Genomic DNA, 16670 nt, shown 5'->3' with positions numbered 1-16670 from the left:
ACAGAAGTATCAGCGAATAAATAGTATGGGACCATGAATGATTTGTAAAAGGATTAAAACTCATTTTAATTTTGGTTTAGCGAAATCAGTTCCTTTCACTATACATTTTTGCTACTCCAGGAAAAAATGTATAGGCCTTAGTAAATGAACACTTGAAGACACACAACCACTGCCTGCATACACACTCACAGGCAATCCAGTGCAGAAAGGTCAGAGGAGTGTTTGGGAGCAGCTTGTGGTCTGTAAAGCTGCCATTCCTCCTCATGAAAAGCCATCATTCACTCCGTCAGTCTGTCAGCTGCTGTCTCACTGGGTGACATAAGGCCACGCCAAACCCTTCATTCAGTCATAGGACACAGGCTGCGAAGACTTTGTGCTTTAGTGCTGTTTGAAACTGACAAAGTACAAATCAGGACTAATGAGTTTGTCAGCCAGAATGTACAGTGGACATTGATGTCACCGTGTTTGACAAATATCACACAAACGGTCATTTCCCCTATGTAAAAAAGAAAAATAATAATAATAAAAAAAAAAATAATAATAATAATAAGTGGAGGAGGAAACTGAAAAGTTTTGACCAAAAAGGTTGAGTTATGAGAAATTGTGTGTAATGTAAGTGGAGGAAAATAAAATGTATTCACCATATCTGTCATTAAAGGAAAGAATAATTTGATCAGTTTTGGAACAGAACTAGAATATCGTGCAAAAATATTAATATCCTTTTAACTTATTCACATTAAATGTCACAACAGTTTTGGGGTTTTGCATGATGAATCACAGACTGGTAGTGTCATATCAACTGCAGCTTTTATTTTTGTTTACAAATATGGCGTTAATATGTATTCAGCGCCTTTTACTTTGATACCCCTAAGCAAAATCCTGTACAACCCGTTGCTCTCAGATGTCAACTACTTACAAAATTAGAGCCCATCTTGAGTTTAATTTTATCTCATTTTAGACGAGGTTGTTCTGTGAAGGCTTGTGGGAGAATATTGCCAAATAAACATCATCCTCACTGACAGAAAGAATCACAAACAGGCAATGATGATGCTTCAGAAAAGTTTGAGAGATGTTTGGTTTAGAAACTAATATTCCAAGCTTTAGGCGTAACTGGTCAATCCATCAGTTTGGCATGTAAAAAGTGTGGCACAACTGCAAACCCGCCAAGAAATCTCTATCCATCTACAATTAAACAGGCCAAACATTAATCAGATAAGTTCCAAAGAAACCCAGGGAACTTTGTAGGATTTGCAAAAATCCCATGGCAGAGGTGTGGTATCTGTTGATTGAGAAATAATTAACTTCTAATGCGCTGTACATAAAGGAACTTTATGAAGTGAAGGTCAAAAGTACAAAGTCATTGTTGAAAAAAAGCTAAACAAAGTGAGCAGGTTCGGTTGAGGTATGATTAATGATTAACAAATGCCAAGGCAGTTATTAGTAAAGTTAGTTATACTGAATCAAAGTTGGGGCACCATCTGATAATCAAGAATTAATAGGAAAATAGATTTTAGCCTCTGTCATTTACTGTTTTATGAATACTGATGAAGTGGGATTTTATAGCACAATGGATGAAGCTGCTGGGATAACCGAGTCACAAGATAGCATATTTATAAGGGCTGTGCAGACCTATTTTATGTGAAGAGGAAGCTAAAAATACCAATAAAATGGAACAAGCTCAGTGTTTAATCCTCTCATTGAAACAAAGTTTGGTGCAACTTTTAATCACAACCCACAACAAATTTTGGTAGCATCAGGTTCAGCGACCTAAATCACTGTGAACAATAAAGACCCACAAGGAAAATACAATGAAATAAACAATATTTGAATTATTTTATCCTAAAAAACAAAATCTTTGACACAACTTTCCACTGTGAACTGTTGTGATGAATAAGAAACTTTTGAGTTCTGTAGCTCCGATGAACAGAGAAGAAGTGGCGGTCACTAGCAGATGGAGACTGGTGGATGTGTCAAGTGTGCAGAGCTTTGGAAGAAAAAAAAAAGTGACTGTGCTGTGTGGATGCGGCAGGAAACATCAAAATCAACCCGGACATCGGTGGCCTTTTAAGGTCATCGCTGCACAATAAAGAGACATGAGTGGCAACACTGTCTTCACACACAGCAAACAGCTCCCAAACCATGACGGAGAAATGGCTGACAATGATGCCCAATGAAAACCTGAACTAGAAAACAAACAAAAATAACAACGTTGTCACTGCCGTTGATGTTGCAACCAGGAAGACTCAATAACATGTTAAGAGGAAATAGAAAAATAATTTACTTATTTAAACTTCTATGTACTTTTTAAAAGAGAAGAGCATGCATTCATATCAAAATTCTGAATTATATGAGTGCAAGAATGTATAAAACGGAAACAATCAGTATGGAAATAAGAGTCAATTACTGAATAAATCTTAAATGTTGCAGTATTAAATATGAGATAAATCCTCTTTATCGCCAGCTAATACTGAGGTAAATATGTTTTCTTTAATAACTTTGCTTCAAGTTGCATTTTAAATAACTCAAACTGAAATAATAAAATAAATTAATGCATTAATTAAAATAGAGGCTGCACAGTTGGTAGAGCTGTTGCCTTGCAGCAAGAAGTTTCTGGGTTTGAGCCCCGGTCTTTCTGCATGGAGTTTGCATGTTCTCCCTGTGCATGCGTGGGTTTTTTCCGGGTACTCCGGTTTCCTCCCACAGTCCAAAAACATGACTGTCAGATTAATTGACCTCTCCAAATTGTCCCTAGGTGTGAGTGTGTGTGTGCATGGTTGTGTGTCTCTGTGTTGCCCTGCGACAGACTGGCGACCTGTCCAGGGTGACCCCGCCTCTCGCCCGGAACGTTAGCTGGAGATAGGCACCAGCAGCCCTCCTGACCCCACTAAGGGACAAGGGTGTAAAGAAAATGGATGGATGGATTAATTAAAATAAAAAAATGAAATCTGAAACAGGAAAAAAAAAAAGTTTTGTATCCCATTAAAAACTTTCCACTCTTCAGCTGTCTCTTTTAAAGTATTCCGTTACTGCCTCTCTGCTTGTCATCAGGGGCTTTCAGTGACATACCACATGCCACCCGCTCCAGCCCTTAGTGGACCCCGAGGGACGACGAGGGGCACAGTCAAGCAATTCCCAGCCTGTTGGTCTGTCTGTCTGTCTCCATGTCTTACCTCCTGTCACTCTGCCTGACTACTTGAGTCAGTGTAACCAACGTGTCACCTCGCCTGCCGTTCTTGCTTTCCACTTACTTACATCCCCACCTGGTTGCCCACCAGCCAGACCACCTACCTCCTGCCAGTCTTTTCTGCCTGATGGCCTGCCCGTATGGCTCACTGCCTGCTTGCTTTCATGTCTCCCTGTCTCTATGCCAGTGTATCAGTCCACGAAGCTTTCAGTACACCAATCTGTCTCACAGCATTCCACTATGGTTAGCACATGGTTGAGTCATAATCTTGATTAGCTTGTTTCACTAATCAATTATAAAATGAAGGTTAAAAAAAATAAAAATGTCTTTTAACATGTAAAATACCGTTCCATAATCGCACGGCTTCAGGCTGTTTTATACTTGGAAAATTGAGCATGGTTGTTTGATTTTTGGTACATCAAACAGAAGAAAAATGAAAGGCAAAAATGTATTTGCTCTCCATGCTTGAGGGCCAAACTGTATGAACGTAAAAACGTATTTAATTATTCATATGATTTTAATGAAAGCAGCAACCTTGCAAAAAAAAACTGACCAACTGTTTTATTTGAGGTTCTCTCTTTTCATAATGCATTCATCGTTTCACTGAATACATTACAGGGGCCGTATAAAGTTGCTGACTGACAGGCTTTATGAAAAAGCTCTCGATAAGGTTATGCAGAAGACATAGTCAGAATATGGAATACACAGCTGCTCTCGCTTTAAAAGTTGCTCTCTGTAGGTCAGGGCCTTGTTTGAAATTTCAATCTGTTTTCAGGGTAAGAATCTACCTTGGCCTATGTGTTTAGAGGCAGTTTGCAACTATGGTGTTAAAAAGCAGCACAGACAGTAATTCAATCAGCAAACGCTCATTCATTCTAAACACAAATGTTTTTTTCTGTTTTACAGAATAGCTTTATTTTCCTCTTTTATTCCATGGTATCTCACAAGAAGTTTGAAGTGGGAATTTTAATTAACCCTGTGTGCTTTTAGATGTGTCTAAATAATAACTTTTACTGGAGAAGTTATTGCTTCTCAATAAAGTAAAAAAAAAAAACAAAGAAAAATCTTAGACAAAGGTTTGCTTTTAGTGAATGCTTATTGTATAAATTCCTTTTTTTTCCCAGGGTGAACAGGGTGTGAGTGTGAGTGTGTGTGTGTGTGTGTGTGCGTGTGCGTGTGCGTGCGTGTGTGTGTGTTTGTGTAGGTCGTCCATTTGTTGGCAGACATGTCTTAGTGTCGCTCACTAATCTGGTCACGTCTCAGTGATTGGGCAGACAGTGTAAATGCAGTCCAGGACAAAAGAGCTTCCAAATATAAAACAAGTGTTCAAGTGTTCTTTCTCCTTCGTTCTCTTTCAGACACGCCGTCTCTGACATTGTCCCTGTCTGCAATTATGACCTGAAAACCCTCATAGAGCTACTCATCATCGAACGAGGAGACAACCTTAGTCTTTGTTACAAAACTGCAGGAGCCATGTAGGAATTAATTTTTATGATGATATGCCAAATTTTATTTCAAATCGCTTGGCATGTCAAATAATTGAATACAGCAAATGATTATATTTCTATTTTAATGACACTTTATTTCATGATGTACAAGTAATAAAAGTGTAGTGTGACCAGCCTCGACACACAAGCAGGAAAGCAAAGAAATCTAAAAGCCTTCCATCTTGTCCTACGATCTCTCTCTCTGCCTGCTGTAGCCTCAAACTGTCGAAGCAAAAATACCCACAACATATCTACTGAGAGACCCAATTCTCACACCCAGCCCTCCCTGGAGAACAAGACAGCAAGAGACACAGAGGAAAATTAGATGCTGCTTCGACAATATTTTTAGGGGCTAAATTTCGATGACAAAATAAAAAAGTGAAGGTGAAGCGGGGTCTAGTAAGGGAATGATAAAATAATTTTACACACAAGCAGATAGTGAGAGCAGGAGATGATTTACATTTTACCCTTATAAGCATAAATACTAACTGCCTCACTGATGCAAATTTCCAACACAGCTTTGTTATCAAAAGCTGAGCTGGAAATCAAGATAAACCCTCCCGAAAAAGGGAAGATAGGACAAAACCTGGTTTTTGGCTGATGAAAGCAAAAACATAATTACATTTAAGGAATTCTTTTTGGATTTTACCTTTTGTTTTTCTGTCTCTCAGACTCATTTAAATGCTTGGTTGAGTTTTTATTTGTTGAAAATATTTTTGCAACTAAGATTTTCTGACAATAGGGTTGGCAGTGGCATCGTTGGTTTAAATTAGCTGCACAGTCTCTTGCATTCGGTGAACCTGAGTAGAAATAAGAGGCGCATGATGGATAGATGGCCAATGTATTGGTCTTACCACCATTACATGAAGACGGATGTGCCTTGAGCTATTACAACTGGCTGCTTTAAATAAGGCTAATGAGGTCAAAATTACTGTCTGTGGTATTCTGAACAAGCTATGTAACTCATGCTTCTCATTAAGATCTCAACAACTACTTCCAACTTGTTAAAAATAAAAACATTATAGTACTTATCCCAACTGCTTCATCCATTGTGCTAAAAAGTTCAATGGGTCACCCTTAAATTAATAGCAAATGTTAACATTGATGTATAAATGTTTGAGCTCTTTTTTGTCAGGAACTTTTAGGTGTGCGTTACCACAAAGCCAAGACGGAAAGGCATCAGGTCTGAGTTTAGGTGGGAAATTAACATCTGGTCAGTCAGTGAAAAAGAATCTGGCACTTGAGCTATTCATTTTTCTTTGCTCTATTCTGTTAATGCATAAAGCCTAGACATTTAATAAAAATCATACACATGCATGTCCCTGAGTATATTTCCTACCATGTGAAGCATTCCACATACTATGGGATCACTTTGAACAGCAATAATTGAGACACATCTTGCAGGCATTTATTTTACATTAAAAATTGACTGAGGTTGTCCTTAAATTGAGTTCCAGTAGAATCTTTTTCTAGCCCTTGGCGACATGACGAAGCGCAGTGGGGGTGAAGAGAAACAGCAGGGGTGCCTTCCATCTCTGCAGTTTCTTAGTGTTGATTTAGTGTACAGAGCCCTTAGAGGGGCAATTGTTGCTGTCTATCAATCACTGGAGAGGTATAATGACATTTCTAATCTTTCAAGAAGTTGGCAACTGAGCGAGATGATCATAAAGTCAGACTGTGGATTGCTCACAAGTTATTCAGTCTAGTTTGAAGGGTTGTCATAAAAAAAATAAACTTGTTTTTAAAAATACTAAGTATGGATTTAGCTTGAAGAGTTCAATGTTCATAAAGCAAAAAGCCAAAAACTTAGATGTCTGAGTCACACACAAACTGCACATTATGCCCAATCAAATATATCTACAGGAAAACATCATTCACTGTATGCTAAATGTAATTTTAACTCGCTTGTATAAAAAAAAACTAAACTTAGTAAAAAACAAGAACAAGATAAGCATCACCAAGAAAACGGCAAATGTAAAAAAGAAAAAGTAATGAAACGATAAACAGAAAACTTCTGAATTAGATGAAACAATACAACTAATGTGATCTGTACAAAATAAACTTCTGCAATCATCAAACATCCTAAGTAGCATAGTACTAAAATGTTATGATTCAATGTTCTGATAAAATGACATGTGAGATAATTACAAAGAAAGTCTTCTAAACTTATGAAATGAGGAGTTGTCCTTAAAGTCTATAGCACTGTTTGTGGATTTAACGTCTGTTTTAACATAAATAAACAGTAGGATGTCATGATCCAGGGCAAAATGGCATATTGAACTCCTAGGGATTTCCCTATTCGGATAGGCTGCCAGTTTAGACCAACATTGTTGCTTTGGGACGACACTCTGCCTCAAACTATGCCTCAGCCAATGTGTCTCTGCCTCTCCTCTGCTCCAGCTAGGCAGATCCTTCAGCACATGAAGGAGTGCTAAAGAGCCAGCTGGCTGACAATGAAGAGCATAGATCAGAAAACCTAGTTTCATGAAGCCTGGCCTACAAAAAGAAAAAGCATCTGTGGTTTTTATTAAAATCTCAAAGGCCACAAAGCAAAAAAAGCCATTACCCTTCTAGTGCCACATAAATTAAATTTCCCTGTTTGTCTCTTGCATCCAGCAGAGAGCGGAGCAGCGCTGTGGCTCTAGCTCGTCCAGCAGGGCTGGTCCAAAGTGGTATGGGGCTTTAAGCACAATACGATTTATGGGCTGTTCTTGCTGTTAGGAACATCACCACCACTGACAACATTTTAATTCACATTTGGTGGAATCTGGAAGAGAGGGCCAAGTTTAACTGGCCAAGCTTAAAAGCAATCACTTTAGCTTCCTCACACAGTCCAAAAACATGACTGTCAGGTTAATTGGTCTCTCTAAATTCTCATTGGGTTTGAGTGTGTGTTTGCATGGTTGTTTTTCCTGCTTATCTGTGTGTTGCCCTGCGATGGACTGGTTACCTGTCCAGGGTGAACCCCGCCTCTCGCCTGTTGATCACTGGTCATAGACTCTATCCTCTCTCGTGAATCAGCAAGATAATGGATGAATGGATGGATTTTGACAAAAATCACATAGACCGTGTTTTTTAATTTTTCAAATTATTTCAACAAATCACTGGAGAAAAACTTACAATAACAATATCTCACTTCAAGCTGCTTCTATTAGTAATGATGAATACTGATATCAGATCATTGTTCAAACTGTAGGAAATTACTGTAAAGCTTTACTCTAAAGAGACACTGAAATCAGAAGTACAGTACCCCTTCCAATGTCCTGTTCAAGAAAGCTCTCGCAATTATTGTCATCAGAATCAATTTGTGCTTATACACCTTACTTACTATAAGAAATTTGTGAGAAGGTGATTCTAGAACATTGTGTAAAGCTGTGAATGTCATGGTACTTTTGGAGTTTAGTCCTATGATTTCTTGAATTTCTGCTAATTCTTGTATTTTTGTTGTGTGACTATCTTAGTTTTTGGTGAATTTGTTTCCCTGAATCCAGTCATTCCAAGTCAATTAGTTATTTTCCCTCTTCTCTTCCCCCACATCAAAGTTTTCACTTTAATTTGGTTCGAATCACTAGTTCCTTGCTCCATTGATTACCCCTCTTTGCATCAAAGTTCTCTTTTCCTTCAGTATAATATCGTGCATCATGACACCCACTAAGTGGTTTTTGTATGTTGTTTAATTCCTGTTGTGTTTGTTGCACCTATCCATTGTAAGCTTGAATTTTATTAATTAAAACTTTTCATTATGATTCTGTCAGCCTCTTGCGCCTCCTTTGGGTCCTCAACCACAAAATATGGCAGTACATCTCCTTATGCCATTTACACACAAGGCAGAAATGCAATTGTGTGACGGGGGCATTGGTATTAAAAATTGAGCATGTCGAAACAGCTGGTCGTATTAGTCCACCAGATCAGTCCAGATTCATTATACAGCAGGTACAGGTCCACGTTCATCAAGCTTTAAGTGAAAATAGAGACGAAGCAAAGCTGATTTTTTTTTTCTAATTCATATTTTAAAAATTAATTTAAGCACCGGAACGAAGGGATGAAGGGAACTGCATTATGTGGGACACAGACTCACTGAAATACTGCCTGTACTGAGCTGCGTCTTTGTCAGATTCCCTTCATGGCAGCTCTATCAGTCAGGATATGATGGCAACAAAACATAGTTATCACCTTTGTACCTCCAAGTAGATTGTGCTCTCTTTGGAGTTTCAGTCCACCATTTTTCTCTCTGCTGTGTTTCTTTGTTCTTTTACTGCAAGTCACTTTGGATCACACAAATATTCTCTTGTCTCCTCAAAAAAGTAGCCTTCACCAATTTGATTGGTTGTTTTGCAGTTTTGAAATGATAAAGGCAGAAGACTGAGTCCCAACTAATCATTCAGATTGTTATGACCTTTACATGTGATATGGATATTGTTGGACTGAGCAGTGGTGGTTTCTGATATGGGCTACATGGGCATTTACCCAGGGCTGCACTGAAAGAAGGGGTATACAAAAGCACCATATTGAAAAAAAAGGCATTTATCTAGTTAACCCTGTGTTAAGTAGGAAACCCTATCGCTTCTAAGAACATAGCAATTCTTAGAAGCAATCGGAATATTAGGAATTCCAATAAGAGAAAGTTTCTTTTTCCAAACTAACTCTTGTATAGCCAGGAAAGGTACAGAGTAAAAGTTTTTACTTCAAAGATTGTCTGCTTAAAAATAAAATCACAAATATCCCTTTAAATCTCAGTTCTAAGTTTTTTTTTCATAAGCGTTTGTGTTTATAGTCAAGCAGGATATACAATATTTGAAATCAACTCTATAAAGTATTAGCTCTTCGTATAAAGGGGGATCTGTAATAATGTACATCCTTCATAACGGTTAATGAGTTCTAAAAAGGCTGAGTGCATTTTTAGATCGCTTTAAACTTCACCTAATTTAGCTGGTTAGCTTTTACATAATTTTGCCTGTTCAAAAATAAGCACAGGAGGAGCTTAGGAGGTGCAACCTGGTCATTTTGTTTTAGATATATGCAATCTGCCCATCAATATTTTCTGCAGCCTGCTTTGTGAATTTATTGAAAAACAAAATGGGTGCAAAAAAAGGATATTGCTTTGTAACCCCCTTTTTCTCAATGTGTTAATGTTTCCCAGAATACCAAATTAATACTTAAGCATCCATCTGTTCTCCAGCATGTAATTCAGTTTTTCAGCTAACGTTGTGTCTGAGCTTTAAGTTTTGCTATTTTTGTATGTGTGAACCAAAGTTTTTTTTGTTTTTAAGAGTGATTGGCACATCCCAGTATTTTGAAGATAAAATTCTGTTTCTCTTTTCATTTTTCAATTTGACTTAGAATTTTCCTGAAGGAGCTATTTTCTCCCCAGTCTAAGCTTTTAGACACCATATGTTCTGCTTGTGGTTTTGTTTAGGAATTTAAGGGCCTGCCGATCTGATATCTACTGCAAGGGCTCATCATGTGGTGATAAGCACAACACGTCATTATCTCTATTCTATTGTGCAGAGATCAAGAGAAGCCAAATCTTCTTGGGACCATTTAATTTACTTCAGGGAACCTTCTGCCCACATTTGCTTATCACACTACTTTGATCTGCAGATTGACTAGGCATTTACTCTTTTTGTTAGACCGCTTGCAATTCTTACCTTTACCCAGTAATTAACAACATCATTTGAATGGAACAAAACTGTAATTTATCACAGCATTTGCAAGTGATTTATTCACAACACACACCTCTGTGTAATTTTTCTAGAAGCTCATCTGAATCTTTTGCAGCTGTCCTCACAGATTTGGGAATCAGCAGTGTAGAGCAATCAGATGTTGCTTCTGATTGCTTCTGTTGTGCGATACACAGACTGAGTTATTATTTCACACACAACTGACATGTTCCAGGATTCACTTGAGCTCATTGTTTTAGTCTTTAGTTAAATATGAAACTAAATATGTGAGATTTGTGTTGCTTTTGACTGCTTTGCTTTTCAATGCTTCCCCTCAGTGGCAAACAATCAGCTCAACTCCCTCAAGAGAATCTGCCCCTGATTCTTCAACCTGAGATCATTCAGGTTATGTTTACCAGTGGATGATGTACTGCATACTAAAAACATACCCCAAAAGTCCATGAGATAATGGCTCAAGTGGCATTTAAGTGGCACAAACTAAGACTTCAGTCGACTTTGTATGGTTTTGTAAATGCTAGAGACTTGAAGCCATCTTAATTTCCCTTTAGGATCAATAAAGTATTTCTGAATTTGAATTGAATGTGAATTTAAATTACTCTCTCTTTGGAACTCAAGTCTAATGAACAAACTTTATCTTGTATTAGCACAACAATGATTTAAAAGGAACTCAGTACTTAAGCTGTCTACAGGTTTGTGGAACATAGAAACTGAACGCTTGTTCTCCATGTTTGGCTCTGGCTGCAGGGTCGACTTGAACCAGAACCCGAGTGGTCCTGGAGGTGGTTCAATGACAACAGCTGAACCATTCAGTGATTTATACCAAATGGTTTATACCGAAACCATAGTGTGAAACTAGTAGTTTTAATTATTTACAAATAACAAGGTTAAGTATCTTTCTGAAAAGTTACTTTTAGTCTTTTCTTATCTCATTTGCGCTAGAAACCAACAAAAAATATTTAAGAAGATTTTACGTCTTTACAGTGCAGTGCTGGCAGCTGTGCTACCACACAGCTCTATTGGAAAACCAATAATTTCTTAAGTGACTTGCCAATAGAGAACATTTTTACTTATCCCATGTTGACAACTTAAAAGTAGGTATGCTTTAACAAATCATTATTTGGAGCCCACAGAACTACTTTTGTGCCAGTGCTTAGAAAAAGTCCAATTATACTGTAAAGCAAAATGCATGACCAATACCATGTATGACAAAGACTGACTCATAGCAAAAAGAGACCCATAAAGGTTGCAGTGTCAAGTCACTAAGGGGAAAACCTTCCTGCATCTGAGATTCATTGAGGTAGTTATCGCTCTGTCCATCTAGATTTATACTTTTCTAAAGCCATGAGAGACGATAAATTATTTTCTATTCCAAGCACTTTTCTTTCTAAGTGCCCAACTTTAACGACTGTGGGGTAAATGGCAATTTAGGTCTCAGCACTTGTCCATCTTTATGTATTTAGACTTACTTTAATGTTGAAAGTACCAAGCATGCACTGACTGAAGAATGTGCCTTGATTAGTGAATTCAAACCTGCCAGGTACTTGGTTTTAGAAGATCATAGTTGCCAACTTATTCAAATGTCAAACACAAAGGAATTGCACTTTAAAAGATACATAAAAATGATTAATCTCACTATAAATGTGACATTACACAAATAAATACTGTGTGTGAACATTAACATGAATTTGTGTGAGCCTTTAGTGGATGTTTGCTTATATCTAAAGCAATCACAAGTGGTAGGTCCATACATTTACAAGTTGCAGACCACAGATTTACAAATCGGACCCCAGTCTTTGCTAAAATTCTTTTGAGAACACCCCAAACAAGACCAGAGAAATGGAGCAACCACAGCGCCATTTTATAGCACAATAGAGTAACTACGTTACCTTCAGGTGTTGTAAAAATGCTGCGTCTATCAAACATGGCTCAAAATTATTTTGACTTTGCAATTTAACCCCTTGAAATTGGGCCTCTGTCTCTTTAAGAAGCTCCTGCTCTCTCTGACTCTCAGCACACTTCAGCACGCCATCACAGCAATGTTTCTCCGTTAAGTTGTTTCCAACGTTGTTAGGAGCTTTGCACTGGTCGGTAGTTTGTATGATGAGTTAGGCAGATGCGCAGTTCTACCAGGTGTTAGTTGTTGCTGCCACTTATCTGAAGCAGTTGAGTGGGTAGGGTGCAGGGCAGGGATGCTGTGCGGCGGAAGCTCGGCTTGGAGACTGCCGCTCCGGCGCTTGGTGAGAAAAAGTGGTTCTGCATCCCAAATGGCTGAAAATGGAAGTTAACGGATTTCTAAAGAATCAAAGCAACACTTTGATTTTGGTTTCTGAGGAGGAAATAATATTATAACATGATGTAAAGCTAAAAAAAAGTTGATTATACATAATATTCCACCTTAATGAAAAAAGAGATATCAGCCAAAAAGTTATATCTTAACAAATTTTACTATAAAGAACTTTTTTTTTTTTCTGGCTATCATCCTGTTGAAGAGAAGGTGATTGATTAAATCATAATTGAACTTTTTTAAACAAACGTTTTAATCAAGGTCAAATTGAAATATAAACTACTATTTTAGGCTTAATGTGAATTTGGCACCTGGGCCTTCAGAGGGACTTTACAGATTTAATCCACCACTATAATGTTACATGTATACAAGCCAACAATACCATTGTAAACAAAAAACGCAGTGACCCAGATAACACATAGATACTGAAATCTGATTGGACAGAACTCCGATAATCCACACCGACATGTATGGGAAGCAGCGCAGCCAAGAGAAACGTTATAAAAAAGGGAATAGATTATTGGGAGTAGGTTAATAAAATCTGAACAAAAATTATAATTTGGGTTGTAGATATATTTTAGGGATTTTGATAGTGTTTAGGCCTGCAGAGAAGGTCTTGCAGGCCTTATGGGCCCGACACTGATTTTTACATAAATTACTCACCAGTCATGAATGTCACTGGTTCATATTAGACTACCTTTAGCCAAACAAGTTTTTATTACAATATATTGTTTCCTAAAACAGATGGAAAGTAAGGTAATGCTTGACTAAAAATAAATGAAAGCTAAATTAAATGACAATAAAACTGAACAAGATTGCTTTATCAAAACAACAAAAGTACTAAACTTTGCTAAAAGGACATGGGAAAGTTAAAAATATATTCTTCATTTCTAGTGCTGGGCAAATTTTTATATCAACTGATGACATCTACCCACACACTGCATAATGTATGCAGGCACTGAGGTGGTTTTTAAAGGAGAATGCCAATTACGTTGTCACTGTGAATGACACCAGAGTGGTTATACATTCAAAAGACAGTCAGTTCAAGGTTGGTCCATGTAATTAAAACTCTATGTTATCACTGGTTAAACGTTTAAGTTACAAAAAAGCATCTTTGTGAAAGTGAAATGATATCAGGTGTAAAGCTAAGTGAAAACAGAAAAGGGAAAAACTGGATGTACATATATCAATATTTTCTCTTTGTCTTTTATCTATCAGATATCTATATATTCATATTTGATATCTGTACAATGAAAGCAGATTTGACCAACTTTTGTTTGTGCACACAAACTTGGACAATAAAGCCGACTCTGATTTATCCTCATATTATATTAGATTTTCTGAGTTAAAGTCACTAGAAGTGCTTTGAATTTGAAGGACGCCATGTGTCTTTGCAATAATTCCCGCTACGCCATCTGGAGACATTTTGAAAATGATTTGATGTTTTGTTCAGTAGAACATAATATAAAGCAGAATGCCAATGATGTCATTAGACAGCACAGAGACATTGATTTCAACTGAAGCAGTTTATTAAAGCATTTTCAAAAATTATGACTTGAGGAAAAAACTAAATTAGGGTTGAAGAAATTATGACTCATAAATCTGCAGGAGGGACTTTCATTGTGCTCCAGCAACAATGCACAAGTCCTCTGGTGATGGGTCAAGTCTGGTGGTGGTTGGTGCATGAGAGACCAACCACAAAGCACAATGAGGGTTTTTTTCTGTAAATGAGTTAATTTCATATAAAGGCTGAACACATGCGTTAATTGGATGAATGAGAACAACTGGGAACATTTTGTCCCTGTGTGACACAGACAAATTAGTCCATGCACTTGTTACATTATTACAGGATAGAGTTTTACAATGTTTTTTTTAAACCAAAATGTTCCCTGGAAAGAGCTCTAAAAAATAAACATTCTGCTTAACCAAGATGCTGCAGCATTTGTTGTGATGAGAATTTCAGATCGCACATATTTTCAACAAAATGAAATATTTTTGAACGCAAAATTTTTGTAAATCAATTCAGTAAGCAAACCACTTCATGTGGACTGACGCTTCTGATACTTAAAACTTAAACTTACAGCTGGTGAAAACATTATTTAAGTTTAGGATATCTAAACGTGTTTTTTATGAGATCTACATTGTTGGAAAAGTTAAGGAGCACATCTATGAGTCATCTGCTGAATCTAATGCCATTTTTTAAAGAAACATACTTATCGAGCAGAATAATATCTGATTTTATTACATAATGCTTGGAGTCTAATTAAGTTTATATAAGCAGGTAAATTTATCAGGCTGTTATAATTAGTGGTCCTAGTGTTTTGTTAGAAACAGAAACTTTGTATGTACAACCATGTTTGACAAACATCTCACTGAATCAATGGGACACACAATGCTGCATATTGAGAGAGAATATGAGTGAGATATGAATGGACTGGACCTACTGCACTTCCTGAGGAAACTTAGATGGGCTGTGAAGCATTTCCACATGTTGGTGTCGGTGCTGCTGCCAATCGATTACAATTTTTTATCTGATTAATCACACTGTGGCGCTGTGATCAATCACGATTAATCGCTGTGCCTAGTGTTGTAAGCTTGACACATAAATACGCATGCAGTTGTCTGCTATAGCACTCCAATCAATTCAAAGGCAAGAAATTATATAATTTTTTTTATATAGAAACCAGGTAATGTAGCCTCAACAGCAACAAAGGAAAACTTACTCCATTACGCCTGCAAACAAGTAGTAGCGAACTTTTTCAGGGGGCAACAACAGATGAGATATATTTTATTTTCTTAGGTGCACCACCACTTTCTAATGCCACCCTGGGCAACTGCCCACATAGCCCAAATCTAAAACTGCCACCGTCTGCCACTGTCTGCACGTTTTCAATAAATGTTTTATTGTCTCAAACCAAACATGTCTGAAGATTCTCAGTTTTCCAGTTTGTTTGTTTTTGTTGTTATTTTTATTGAGGAGTATTTTAAGTTAGTAGTTTTGTTTCAAATGTTAATTTAGGAATGTGCCACTCCATTAATTTCTGATGAAGTTACAGTCGCTTGTCCTAAATAGCCAAGTAACTGATGTTATTCGCGCATGTGAAATTTTGAGCTTGTACACAAACATGTGCACACATGGGCAAACGTCACAACGCAACACTTCTGTCAATCTCTACTGTCACGCAAACCTTCCGTCTTTTGTCACTCCCCATGTGTCGAGTCTATAACGCACTGCTGTGAACTATTTAACCCTGCACAGGACAGAGCCTTTTAGGTCAAAATAGTAAATTGATTAATCTGTAATGAAATATGAACTCATTAATATTTTCAGATATTCACATGCGTTAACCTGATGACATGAAGTAGTAGAGGCAGGTCGATTTTGACCCTTTGGAAAACTTGGATGCAGTCTGGAGCCAGGACTCCATAGTGCCCTGCAGGAGACAGAATTATAGACACTTAACGAAGGAGATGTGGATGCAAAGACCTGTAAATGAACTGGAGCTCAAAAGACTCATTCAAGAGGCAGTACTTTGAAGTTTAGTGGAGAAGCTACAGCTTCGGAAACCTGAAGCTTGACCAGAGCTTTGGAGACTCACAGAAGAACGCTAACACACGAGAGTGTGACAAAGATGCTCAATACTCAGCTTGTCCTAAATAAAATCTTTAGCAGAAAGCCCGATGTCTGTTTAGCTATTGACAGTTTGACTCCTCAAAAGTCAGGCTGCCATCACCATGAGGATGACTTGGTGATGGCATCGTCAGAAAAGCCAGCCAGTGAAGCCTCCAAGTGGGCCAGACACGGAGTGAGAAGAGAGGGAGAAAAGTCACTGCTGAATGTAGCTGTGATACACAACATTATTACATCTTTAAAAGAACACAGGAAATCCTTTAAAAAGCAGAATTAATCGGATCATTCACACTGTATCTGGAAAAACATGAGTCTGTAGTTTATGTGCTGCATGTAGCTCAAGTGGGAGAGAACAGCTTGGAAACTCAGAAACAGTGTTGTCTCTGTTTGTCTCTGTGTTGCT

The sequence above is a fragment of the Poecilia reticulata genome, chromosome 13, assembly GCF_904066995.2.
Source record: "Poecilia reticulata chromosome 13, P_reticulata-male-v2, whole genome shotgun sequence".
Classification (NCBI taxonomy): domain Eukaryota; kingdom Metazoa; phylum Chordata; class Actinopteri; order Cyprinodontiformes; family Poeciliidae; genus Poecilia; species Poecilia reticulata.
This window is presented reverse-complemented; position numbering follows the sequence as displayed.